We start from the raw sequence: 13,854 nt of genomic DNA on the forward strand, positions 1-13,854 counted from the left end.
GTGTCTTCTGAGGCCTCTCCTTGACTCGTAGGTGACCATCTCCCTGTTCTTTAATGGTCTTTCCTCTTGTGTGTCCAAATCTCCTCTTCTTATAAGGACACCAGTCATATTGGATTAGAACCTGCTCGTATGAGCTCTTTTTACCCTAATTACCTGTTAAAGGCTCTGTCTCTACATCCAGTCCCATTCTGAGGTCCTGGGGGCTAGGGCTGCACCATATCAATGTGGGGAGGTTTCGTGTGGGGCGGACTGCGGGGTCTCAGCTCCCGCTCCCCACATAAGAACACAGGATGTGGCCAGGCCAAAAAGGAACACCCACGGAGCCATAGATAGGGGAGTCATACCACTATAGTCTCACTGGAGGCTGGATTCACACGACGTGCGACCTGCTGTCTGCTTTTCTCTGCCAACCAACCTCATTTACTAACTGCAATCCGCCATGCGAACTGCAATCCGCACTTGCTAGCTCAGCCACCATCTTCTTGCTAGCCCCCCATTTGCTGCTAGTGTAGCCACAGCAGTTATATTAGTGGCCAATGGCTCACTGGTTACAGCTGACGGCCACCTAGCCACAGCTGATGGCCATTTGATCACAGTCGATGGCCATTTACTACCTGAGCCAGCACCTTTCCACGTGAGGCCGAGAGCCTGGAAACTGCACTCCTGGCTCTGTCCCCACACTCCACCCCTACAGGGTCTCACCTCAATCTACGTGACAAGCGTCTTCCGCGAGGGGCCCTGTGCGAGGAGCCTGGAGGTGAATACAATATCCTGGACACAGCCAGCTCTCTGGACACAGCCAGTGTTTCTCAGGGCACCACCAGTCCTTCTGAGCACAGCCAGACTACCTGGGCTTCTTAGGGTACCACCAGTCTCTCTGGGCACAGCCAGGGCCTCTCAGGGCACCGCCACTCTCTCTAGGCACAGCCAGACTTCCTGGACTCAGCCAGGGCTCTCAGGGCACTGCCACTCTCTCTGGGCACAGCCAGACTTCCTGGACTCAGCCAGGGCTCTCAGGGCACTGCCATGCTCTCTGGGCACAGCCAGACTTCCTGGACTCAGCCAGGATTCTCAGGGCACTACCACTCTCTCTGGGCACAGCCAGACTTCCTGGGCTCAGCCAGGATTCTCAGGGCACTGCCACTCTCTCTGGGCACAGCCAGACTTCCTGGACTCAGCCAGGATTCTCAGGGCACTGCATTCTCTCTGGGCACAGCCAGACTTCCTGGGCTCAGCCAGGATTCTCAGGGCACTGCCACTATCTCTGGGCTCAGCCAGACTTCCTCACATATTCTCCATGGCCGCTGGTCGAGACACAAAAGCAAACATCTGCCGGTTCCACTACATAGTGGTAGATTCCCAAGCAAGCAGTCAAGCCATCCATTAAATTAGGGATGGAGCCCATTCCCCATGGTCCACAGTCATTCTCCAGGGCTGTGCGTTAGCCTCACAATGTGTGCCCTCTCCGCAGGGCGAGGGCTCCAAGTCCTCCCCAACCTGGAGGTGAGGGCCTCAGCAAGCACTTCCCAGCCCATGGGGCCACAAAGACCTTCCCAGTCTGTGCTGCTTGGGGAACCATCCATGTCTTTCCACCCCTCCACGGGGGTCCAGCTCTCCGGCAGCTGGTCTCCTGCTGGTCTTCTGAGACTGAGTGTTCATACGCACAAACTGCTCCACTGCCCTTTGGGAAGCTTTGGCCGGCACTGTACCCTGCTCACTGTGCAGCCATTTGTCATGCTGGGCGGCCTGCAGGGTCTCAGCTCCCGCTCCCCACATAAGAACACAGGATGTGGCCAGGCCAAAAAGGAACACCCACGGAGCCATAGATAGGGGAGTCATACCACTATAGTCTCACTGGAAGCTGGACTCACATGACGTGTGACCTGCTGTCCGCTTTTCTCTGCCAACCAACCTCACTTGCTAACTGCAATCCGCCATGCGAACTGCAATCCGCTGCTTGCTAGCTCAGCCACCATCTTCTTGCTAGCCCCCCATTTGCTGCTAGCATAGCCACAGCAGTTATATTAGTGGCCAATGGCTCACTGGTTACAGCTGATGGCCAACTAGCCACAGCTGATGGCCATCCAATCACAGTTGATGGCCATTTACTACCTGAGCCAGCACCTTTCCACGTGAGGCCGAGAGCCTGGAAACTGCACTCCTGGCTCTGTCCCCACAGGAGGGGTCACAGGTCAGTCCATAGCACTGGGAAAGAGGAAGGATAGCTCTGGGGAAGATGCTGAGGGCCCTGGACTGTGAGAAGGCTGTGATGCCACTGCTTTGAGACTCAGTTCTTGAACACTATTTTCAAGACTCTGTAATAGATTAAAAATCTATCATGGCCATGGACCCAAGGGAACTCATGGGGTTGTAGGAGGGCGGGATGAGACATGCGTACAGTGCACTAGAGTGTGGAGTAGAATGGGTGAGGCTAGTCGTCACTCTCATTGACTGAGCTTTCTTCATGCCAGACCGCAGGAAAAGTGCTTTAAATGCTTTATTCATTTAAACCTCACAACAACTTGGAGGACATAGGTACTATTACTTACCCCCATTTTACAGATGAAGATACTGAGGCACTGGTCTCAGAAGGTAAGGGATAGAGTTAGGAGTCCAGTAGGTCTGGATCCAGGTCCCACCTCTTAACCACTAAACATGTGACAGCCCTCTGTCCCAGTGCCTCTATCCTAAGGGATCCCAAGAGACAGAAACACCGAGTGATATTTTTGAGGTCAGAAGGAGAGTGTTTTTCCTGCTGGGGTAAGATGGAGAGGATGAGGGGAGTATCAGGGAGGACTTCATGGAAGAGGTTACTACAATTTAAGGGATATTTATATAATGCAATTTATATAATAAATTATATATATATAATATATGTGTTTATATATTACATACAAACGTATGTATAAAATGAAAATATTTTGTAATATTTTCTGTAATAACAATAATGATACATGATCCCATTAGCGCAGTTGAATGTAATATGTAAATGCATGGTTCATTGCTGAATCTAAGCATTGCTTTTAAAATCTTTTTGACAAATGCAGTGCTTCCCCTTATCAGAGCAGAATTTCAAGTTGCAATTAATTTTCAAAGCTAAGAATTACAATGACTCAAGGAAGTTTGTCTAATTAGGCATGACTGACAATAGAATACAAATGATATAAAAATCTTGATCATAGAGAGTGCTTCAGTGTCCTTACCACACCAGAAAAATAAGAAAAAAAGGTAACTATGAGTTGATGGATGTGTCAATTAACTTGATTGTGGTGACCTTTTCACAGTGTACATGTACATCAAAACATGTGGTACACCTCAAATACATCCAATTTTTATGTGTCAATTATACCCCAAGAAAGCTGGTGGGGTGGAATCTTGATGAAAGTAATACTGCCAAATAAAGACAAGAAAAATTAAATGTATAGGATAAGTGCATATTCATTTATGAATTATGAATTAAATTTATGAATTAAATATGTCTTCAGTTTATCCAAGCAGTGCTGGCCCAACAACAAGACACCATTGCACCCAGAAAGATGCAATGATAATTACATTCAGTCATCTTTGGTAGTTTTGCTAACTTGCGGACATAAAACCTAAGACTTTACACATCCCTTATTTTGTGTTACAAAGGTATATTTTGTCATCAGGAAGACAGAACATATTTTATAACAGTTTACTAGCTTGATTTAAAACTTTTAATTATTTAGAGACATATGGTATGTGGCACTTTTGCCCCAGACCCTGCAGATGGTGGGAGGGGGCTGGCTCTGATCACGCCTTCAGTTCCCCTAAAGAGAATAAAGCCGGAGGTGGGAAAGGAACAAAGACATTTGCTCCCCTCTGAGTGAGGAGGAGAGTAACCAGCCCCCAAAGCCAGTCCCCACTTCCCCATCTGGTTTGATTTACTCTGATTTCCTCAGTCTGCGCTCCCTTCTCAGCCTGTTCCCAGCGGTTCCCAGATGCTGCACTGTCTGGCTGGCCCAGAGCTTCCGGCAAAGGGGGAAAGTGGAGGGTTTCCCTGGGAAAATATGCTGTGAGATGCTATCAGAGCTAAAAATATGTGGCCCCTAAGCTCCACCTTCATTAGTCAGAATAAAACTAATGAAGGGATTTCTGCCCTCTGGAGTTTCAGACCAACAGGAAAAGAGGGAATCAAAGAGCCCCTGGTTGGGGCTTCAACAGTTTCTGGCAAAGAGCCCAGCCCTGAGCTGAAGAAGGTTCTCTGGACTCATTGGCGACTGCAATGGGCAAGAGGCTGACTCAACAGAACAGCCTGGGGTCAGCCATCTAGGGCTACCACATCTTCTCCACTAATTTACTTCTCCCATCGTCAGCATCCCCATTTCATACTTAAAGACCCAGACTCAGAAAACAATAGGGGTGAAACAGCCACACCACTGGCTTTTCTCAGTTCATCCTGGGGCCCAGGATCCTGTTGACCCCCAGACACTCACACCTGCCCGGAATGCCCCTCCCCCACCACACCTCACCTCCCTGTCTTCACAGACTAAGCCCTTCCATCAACCTTCAAGTCTCACTTAGAACACCTCTTTCTCCTAAAGCCTAGGTCCCAGTAGCTCTGTTAAATACTCTCCACTCATTCTGTACTTGACCTTCTTGCCGTCTATGAAAGTTATAATTCAGCACTGTGTGACCATTTCATGAACACGGGCCGTGAGTATGGGGACTGCATCTGTCTCGCGCATCATCATAGCACCAGAGCCTTTCACAGGAGGTAACACGTCAACAGTGTTCCATCCATATCCTCTGAATAAACCAGTGCCCCTGCCCCCTCAGAAAAGCTTGTCGTGTAATTGGTATCATCAACAAGTTAGCCTGCCTTAAAACAGCAGCTGTCATAGAAGAGAATGAAGGACCAATTGTCTGGTGTCAACTGTGAGCAATATGGTTGTATATGGAGGGTGGTAGGGAGGACGGGAGGTGGGATAGAGGCAGGAGGGACAGGGCCAAATACAAGGAAGTAACAGCAAAGGATGGGCATGGAGTTGGGGGAGTAGCCTGGAGACAGAACCTGCTGGGAGCAGTCTATGGAGGTGATCACTTTCTCTCTCTTGGGACCTCTTTCTGCCAAGAATGGGGGCAAAAGAGAGTAAGTGGTTAGAAGCTGGTTGTCGAATGCCCAGCTCTGCCAGGAACTAGGAAGTTCTTAATGTCTGCACATCAGAACCCGTATTGATAAGAATAGTTAACAGTGATAATACCTATTTCTCAGTTGCTGCAAGGCTCAAATGCTAGCATGCACAGACCACCAGAGCACAGCGCCTGGCGCAGGGTCAGTGCTCAATAGCTGACTCAGAGAAGACGGTTCAGCCAGCCAGTCACTCCAATTTTCCCTCTGCAGCCAGGTGCCCAGTCCCTTCTCTCCAACCTGGGTTCCACTCATGGCTCCCCAGGGAAGGTCCAAAGTGTATCTCAGAAGATCTCGGTGGGGACGGAGTCCCAGAGAGCAGTTTCCAGGCTCTCGACCTCACGTGGAAAGCTACTGGCTCGGGTAGTAGATGGCCATCCGCTGTGATGAGTTGCCCGTCAGCTGTAACCAGTGAGCCACTGGCCACTGGTATAACTGCCATCGCTATACTAGCAAGGGTGGATTGCGGTCAGCAAGTGCGGTTAGCAAGCGGATTGTGGATGGTGCGGATCGTGTGGCTCCTACTTCCTGTGTCTCCCTAGGCCGCCAGCGAGACTGGGGTGCAGGAAGATCCTTTGTTGGGGTACTGGCGGATGTTTGCTTTGTGTCTCGACCAGCTGCCATCGAGAATATAGTGGTATGATTCCCCTATGTATGGCTCCATTGTTGTTCCTTTTTGGCCTCACCATATCCTGCGTTCTTGTGCGGGGAGCAGGAGCTGAGTGCCTGCGTGACAATCTCACTCACCCCCACTGGGCATCCAAACCAAAGCCATTTCCCAGCAGATTCAAGAAACAAAAGCCTAGATGAGGAAGAAGAAACCAATTGAAGGGAACTGTCACAGAACCCAGGCAGGCAGCCAGGAGGTCAGATTGGGTTGTTCCTCAAAACCAGAGGGGAGAAGTCGAGGCCTATTCCCCACCCCACACCCTCCGTGGCAGGCTCTTTAGCTCCCACGAGGAACCCAGAATTGATTCCTGGACCTGGGGAAGGCCAGTCCATGGCCTTTACGGCCTGGGGTCAATTGATTAAGAAAACTGGCCTCCCCTGTGATTGAGGTGTTTCCAAAACCCCAACCAGGCCCAGGAATGTTTTCCCATCCTTCCTCCTTTCCTGCGGACAAAGAGTATACAGGTCTGGGAGTCGTAAGCCCTAGGCCTATTGCTAGCTTTTCTACCTCAGGCCTCATTTTCTCCATCTTTAAAATGAGCATCATACCCAGATGACCTCCAAGGACTATTCCTGCCCTGACAGTCGAAGATTTTCAACACTGACACCTCGGACGTGAGTCTCAGCCTGCCTCGGCAGACCTGACAAGGTAAGGGGAACCTGGAGACCTGAAAGTACAGCTCACAACCTTGCAAGGTGTCAGGGATAAGGTCCAGAGGGGGCCCGTGGCCTCTCTGAAATAGGAGACACTTTTCAGAGTATGTGCACTTTTTCTTCGTTAGAGGGAGTGGTTCATAGATAGCCCCAGATCCTCAAAGGGATCCAAAAAGGTTAACAGCTCTGCCTTAAACGGGCTAAGTTTAAAGTATATTTCTAGTGTTTGGAAAGATGCGGAGCATCAAGCCCCCTCTTTCTCTCTTGGTGCAAGTGAGAGGGCATGCAGCCCTGGGATAGTCTCCTACGGCTGCTTTCACAGATAGCCACTGATTTAGTGCCCTAAATCAACACAAATTTATTATCTTGTAGTTATGGACATGGGAAGATCAAAGTCTCATGACTTAGTCACGAGGCTAAAATCAAAGTGTCAGCAGGGCTGGTTCCTTCTGGAGACGCCAGGGAACACTGTGCCTGGCCTCTCGCGGCCTCTAGAGCTGCAGCTCGTGGCTGCCTGACTTCAGTCTCTGCTTCCATCCTCTCATGGCCTTCTCTTCTGACTCTGAGCCTCCTTCCCCCTTATAAGGACCCTCATGCCCTTATAAGGACCCTTGCAGTTACGTGGGTCCCACCCATATATTCCAGGATAATCTCCCCATCTCAACATTCTTAATCACATCTACAAAGTCCTGTACTTTATAATGTAAGGTAACATATCCACAGATTCCAGGAATTAGAATGTGGAATTTTTTTTTTTTTGTAGGAAGTTGGGGGTGGCTAATATTCAGCCTACCCACAGCCCTTTGGGAGGGATCGATATTTTAAAGAATCATACCCTATAACCCAGCAATTCCATTTCCAGAATCTCTCCTACAGGTATAACTGTAGGAGAACATATAAAGATGTATGTTCAGGAATATCCACGACAACAGAGTTTATAATACCGAAACCAAAAAACAATCTCTCCTATTGGTAAATTGGTAGAAATGTAATTAAACTGTGGAATAGTCGTACGTTAGAATATTCTTAAAAGTGTAGTATTCTAAACATAATTAAGTATATTCATATGGACTAATATGAAAAAGTCTGCAGGGTACATCATAAAGTGGAAAGAGCAGAATGAAATACAATCTGTATAATGTTGATCCCCTTTTCTAAAAGAACGTACATTTTTGTGGGTATGTGTGTGTCATTTCTGGGTAGATGCCAAAGAATCTGTTAGTAGTGACCGCCTCTTCGGGTAACCAGGGAACTTTTATTCTTCATTTATATCCTCTGAACTGCAATTTATTTTTTTTTTTTACTAAAAGTGTGTATGACTTTTACAATTTAAAAACCGTATGTTGTAACTAAAATCCGGCACTTTGACCAAAAAAGAGGTGAGAGTAAGGTCATAGCTCTGAGGTCATCTTTAGGAAGCCAGGATCAGGACGCGTGAAAGAGAGGACCAGTGTCCTCTTCCTGTAACTTCAGTCCCATCCGCCTCCTGCTCCTCTCCCCCTCCTGCCCTCATCCCTCTCCTGTCCCCATCCTCCTCCTGCAAAAGAAGCTAAGAAAAGAGGATGGTGAGTATACAGTTGCAGAGCTTTGTTGTCACACAGACCTGAGTGTGGTCGTGGGCCAGACTTTTGACCTCAGTAAACCTCAGTGTGAAATGGTGACAACACCACCCTCCTAGCGTCACTGTGAGGACTAAAGTCGGATATGTTAAGTCCAGGTCAGGGCTTAGCCCTCAATGACTTGTGGTGGTTATTATGAATGAGTAAGACTCACTTAGAGAAGGTGGTAAGATCCAGAGAAGGGACTCTGGTTTAGAGCAGTGCACACATCTTGAGTGTCTTGGTGCCTCCTGCCACCAGCATCGGAGGTACCACGATTAATATGGCAAGATTGGGCTCCCCAGGGTGGTGGGAGAGATAGTCACCCCAATAAATAACTCCCATACAAAGTGGTAAGTATAACAAGCTTGTGTGTGTGGCACAGTGGTCATGTTGAGAGCAATTATCTCTATCTCAGTTAGGAGTAAGTGTCAAAATTAAGACATGTCAAAATTTCTTTGTCGTTGTCAGGGCTGGAAATGTTCTATACTTTTAACAGGATGGCAGTTACAAAGGCATACAGAGGTAAAAATCTGTTGTTCTTCGTACATCATTTCAATATTTGTGCACTACTCTTTATGGGTGCTGCCTCAATGCCTTCAAAATTTTTGGATTTTTTTTTCCTTTGGCCGAAAGCCAAGAGTTATTCACCTGAGTCCCCCCTGAAATTCAGTGGGAAGTGATAATGTGTAGGTAGGTGTGTGCATCTTTCCGGGAGCAAGTGTTCACAATTTTTGTCAGATTTTTAAAGGGATGTGGGACTCTCAGAAAGTTAGAAATGACCCGCGAGACTCTTCCCTAAAATGAGGACTGCTCACTAGTGGTTCTGCGGGGATTTGACTAAAGGTCAGACGGCACTGGGCAGACCAGGCTTTCCGGGAATGCAGGACGCAAGATGGAGAGGCACAGGCATAGTCATTGGGCCGGTTGCGAAGCAAACAACGACATTTTTCTTTGGGGAGCAAAATGTAGATAATTATCGCTTGTTGATCTTTGGCACAACTCAGAAAGAGGCGTGGCTTCCCATTGGCCCAGCCCCTTGGTCCATAGCCAATCCGGAGGCACACCTCTGCCCACATCCCCTTCCCCTGGAATTCCCATCCCCACCCCGCCCCGCCCCGAGGTCCTCCAGGGTGGAGAGGTAGTTTAGCTCCCTGCCCCAGCTGACAAACCAGGAAGAAACCTTAACCCACGTTCTGATTTCTTTTGGGGCTCCTCATCCAGGCCCCGCTGGCAAACCAGAATTTCCAGTGTGACTGTGTTGGCAGAAAGTTAACGAGCAGCTGAGGAAGCTTGGGTGCCCACTGTGTGGATCTACCCAGGGCGGCAAAGCAAGGCGCCCAGTCCCTGGTCTCTGTCCTTGGAAGGAGGCAGATGGGAGGGATGGACCTTAGAGGAGGGTCCTAGCACACAGAGTAAGCACCAGGCCCAGGGCCACACAGCTACAAGGTGACTGAGTTGGGATTCACCCCGAGACCGTCTGGTTCAGAGCTCGTTTCCTTATGTAAAGATTTTGTATAGCACAGAGCCTGGCATACATCCAACAAGCACTGAAGACGCACCAGCGACAAATATGTTTTGGGGTTGGGTTTTAGTCTCTGGATTCCTACTCCATGGGGCTTTCACTCTGACTGCTGGCATGCCGCTGAGGAGTGCGTGGAGATTTCCCTCCCTGGGACTCAGACCATCCAACCCACACAGGAGTATTCAGACCCACTTGGCAACGGCGCGCCTGTGTCCTGAGTGCGTGGGCATCCCTGCAAAAGCCTCCCCACGCAGTGCAGTCTCTGGCCATTCTCCTGAAGCCTCAGCCAGCTCTGTGGGACGAATGGCCAGTGCAAATGTTGTGTGCCCAGGAGGCCACACAGACCCCCACTGTCAACCTGGGATCTTCCATGTCCTAGCAGGGGTGGGGGATATCTCAGCACTGCTGCAGGAGACGGGACAGCAAGGTCACAGCATGGAAGTTGAGGGGACAAAGTTCAGGGTACTGCCGTGAATCAATGAAAGAAGCTCTCGTTAAGGAGGCTTGTATGTTGTCCTGCCATGTACCTTTCTGCTTGGAATAAAGGTTTTCCTGCTTGCCCCCATCTCACACAAAAAAATTAAAAACTGCTCATCTAGTCTTTCCTTTTCATTGCACATATTGGGGAAACTGAGACCTAGATGGGAAGGACCTGCCTCAGGTCCCAGTGTGTTAGTAGCAGAATAGGGACTAGAACTCACATCCCCTGACTATTTCATATCAATGTCTCAGAGATCACAGTCCAAGATGGGTCAACTTTTTTTAAATCCCAAAGGGAAAATAGAGCCTAAGTGTGTCCATTTTCAAGTTGATTCTTCCCACGTTAAAATCAGAGTCTTCCTTCTGACGACAAAGTTCACTGTGCCTCTTCCCTTCTCGTTCCCATGTACTAGATGTTACAGGTCCAAACAGATGCAGGGGACGAGCCTCACCACAGTCCCCCAGATCCACCACCTGCTGGCCTGAGCAGTGAGTCTGACCAGCGGGAGGCGAGGAACGAGGCAGAGACCACAGTAGGAGCTTTGAGCTGCTGCTCAAATCCCTGCTTAGCCACTTATTATCTGCCCGACCTCGAACAAGTCCCCAGACCTCCCAGTGTCATCACTGTCATCAGCTGTCAAACTAGGGTAACTGCGTGTGCCTCGTGGGACTGCTGTGAGGCATCGAGGTTAATACATGGGAAGAACCTGCAATATAGAAGTTATGCGACAAGTAGCAGTTCATCTCAGTATTATTATTTTAACTATAGCTGGTTTTCAATAAAATCTGACTTCTTTTCCATATATTTAAGTGCATTAGGCTCTCTGCACACCCACACCGTGGCCAAGCAATGCTGTGCTTCCACACAAAGTTCTCACAGTGAGCTCTGCCCTCGGTAGGAATTTGAAAACTTCCACCTGTAGGCAGATATTCTGATGAGGAAAACCCACACAGTGTGATCAGCTTGCTGGGTTTCGTCACGGCTTCCCTATTTAATGGCAAACAAGTTACTTAACCTTTCTGAGGGTCAGTTTTCTCAGTTCTGAAATAAGAATCATAGCTGTACCTAACTCTTAGGCTTATTGTGAGGAGTAAATGGGACAATGTGTGTGAAATCCTTAGTGTACTGGTTCAGCCTTAAAAAGTGGCCAGAAAAATAATAACTCTTCTTATTTGCCCTAAGGTCAGCCCTTTCTGCCCAGAAAGCAAGCATAGTGGGAGAGAAAAGTACTGGATCAGGATTCAAGTGCCTGAGTAAGTACTGATTCTGCCACAAATTAGCAGAGTGATGTGGGCATGACCTTGCCCCTCTCTGTGCCTCAGTTTCCCCATCTGCAAACCAAGGAGGTTGTATTAGTTGAGCCCTTCCAGCTCTAACTTGGAAGGAGGGCTAATGAGAAGGTTGTATGGCTGCCCTGTGTGATGTCGGGGTGGCCCCAGTTTTCCCAGCCTCACCATACAGAGCAGGATGAGGTCTGGGAAGAAAGAAGCCTCTGGCCTCCTCAAAGCAGTGCCTTGATTAAGAGAGCTGCTCTGGGGACATACAATCCCAGTTTGAAGTTCTGTCTTACCACACTGTGTGTGACCTTGGGAAAGTCACTTCACCTCTCTGAACCTCAGTTCTCTCATCTATAAAATGGGACCTAAAATGGTCCCCAGAGTAAGGTATTATAATGACCTCACGTGCCAATACCCACAAAGTGCTTAGCACACAGGGAAAGAAGTCAGTGATAGTGTGTTTTAATAATGGTTGTTGGTAACAGTTGGTGTGGACCTCATCACCGGGCATTGTGCTCTTCTTAGAGCCAGTCTGAGTGTACCTGTGTCCATTCTAAGCATTGTTACTGATGATAGTAAAGCTCTTTATAATGACAGGAGGCACTCTGGAGACCCGCCTGGAGAAGGACAGGCTGGCCCCTACATGTTGACGGTCCAGATTCCCATGATTCCAGGTCAGCCTGAAGATGGTGACAACCATCTGTCCTCCCCCACTCTACCCAGAAGACCAGTTCTGCAAGGCTAGAAAGGACGGCAAGCCACATCTTGCCCAGCCCTTTTACCTGGGGTAGGAATGCCAGGAGGCAAGTGACCTACCCAAGTCTCGTGGCCTGTTATTAGACCTACGACCACAAGGCAGTCTGTGTAGCATCAAAAACTGTCTGTATTAGATTTTCGGCTTCTCAACTTACAGGCTGACTGTCTTCCCTGGACTTCAATTCCCTCATCTGAAAAAAATGGGGATACTAATAGAACCTGCTTCCCAGAGTTGTTGCAAAGATTAAATGAGCACCTGTGTAACATATAGCAAGCCCTCTATAAATAGCATTCATATTACTCACATCTTTATTCTCTATTCCTCCTCCCGCCCTCTTGAGCCATACCACCCTAGAAACACACAGTACATTGATTTAGGGGATTTCTTTGCAGCTGTGAAGCTTTGAGGATTGGAACAGTTGGTCTGGGGTGCCAGTCTGGAAACCTGACTGGGATATTTTTGTTTGTCACAAGGGGGAGGAGGACATGGGGATGCAGGTGTGTGTGGGTGTGTGTGTGTGCTACTGGCATCTAGTGGGTAGAACCCAGGCGTGTTGTTAGACAGCCCCACATAACAAAGAATTATCTGGCCTGAAATGTTAACAATGCTTATTTTATACGTACATTATAGCACAGTTCAGATTAGCCAAGTTCTCAATAGCTGCATGGAACGGGTGGCTACCACATTGGACACTGTGGCTCTACAACATAAAACATTTAGACGTGCACTTAGAAGAGCCAAGTTTTTAGAAATTTGGGTGTTGGTAAACTTGTTTTCCTGCTCATCAGAGAATAACTGACCAAATAAGATGTGGCTGGTTCACCAGTGCCTGGCTGGTTAAGGACAGAGCCATCTGTCCCCGATTGGTCAGACTCTTCCGAAGCTACCCGCCCTCCCTGGGATAGACAGTGAACCCTGTTGTTCTTTTCTGGGGAGACAATGCTGCCAGCCCTGCTACCTGCCTGACAGGGCTATTGTGGCTCAGAGAGAAAAGGGCTTTGTCAGGACAGCAGTGAGGAGCCTGTAGCTCAATGGAGCCCTTTATGTCTGCACTCCCAGGATGCTCTGGATGGCAACTTGGGAGGCCCCGCCCCCTTCTAGAACAAATGGGGAGTCTGGGGCCCAGAGAGGGTGTGGAAGGCCCTCCAGTAGATCCCAGTCGCCCTCCCCCAGCCGCCCCCACCTCCGCCTACTCCCTTAAAACGTGAAATTCCTCTAACTCTGAAAAGCCCTATCTCAGAGTACTTACTGACTTTAACTCTGGGCAAAGGGGGCAGGCCCTGTACCCTCAAATATAGTGGCTCCCCAAGTCACAAACATAAACAAAACTGAAAGTGTTAACACATGTGTGCGTCTGTCTCTCAGAATCTGGGCTCGGCTCTGGCACAATGCGCTGCAACCTCAGCATGCCCTCTCAACATTTAAAAGGTCAGGTCAGAGGGATACACTCCACCACTGTTTTTACTATTGCACAACAATAGCACATACTTTGCCATCACCCTATTTTATAATGGTGGTTTGGAAAACACCAGTCGAGATAGTTGATCCCGTTTTGTTTCCCTGTTAATATATAAGGTTCTTGGGGGGGCAGGGACTATGTCTGACTCATTTTGGTCTCCAATCGCTTCATTTCCTTCTTTCATTCAACTTACCAAGCTTCTATCATCCATTCATTCCACTTAGAGTACCAACCATTTATTGGGCACCTACTATGGGCTCGCTGTGTTCTAATGCCCAGCAC

This window comes from Rhinolophus ferrumequinum, chromosome 24 (genome assembly GCF_004115265.2).
Source record: "Rhinolophus ferrumequinum isolate MPI-CBG mRhiFer1 chromosome 24, mRhiFer1_v1.p, whole genome shotgun sequence".
NCBI lineage: Eukaryota > Metazoa > Chordata > Mammalia > Chiroptera > Rhinolophidae > Rhinolophus > Rhinolophus ferrumequinum.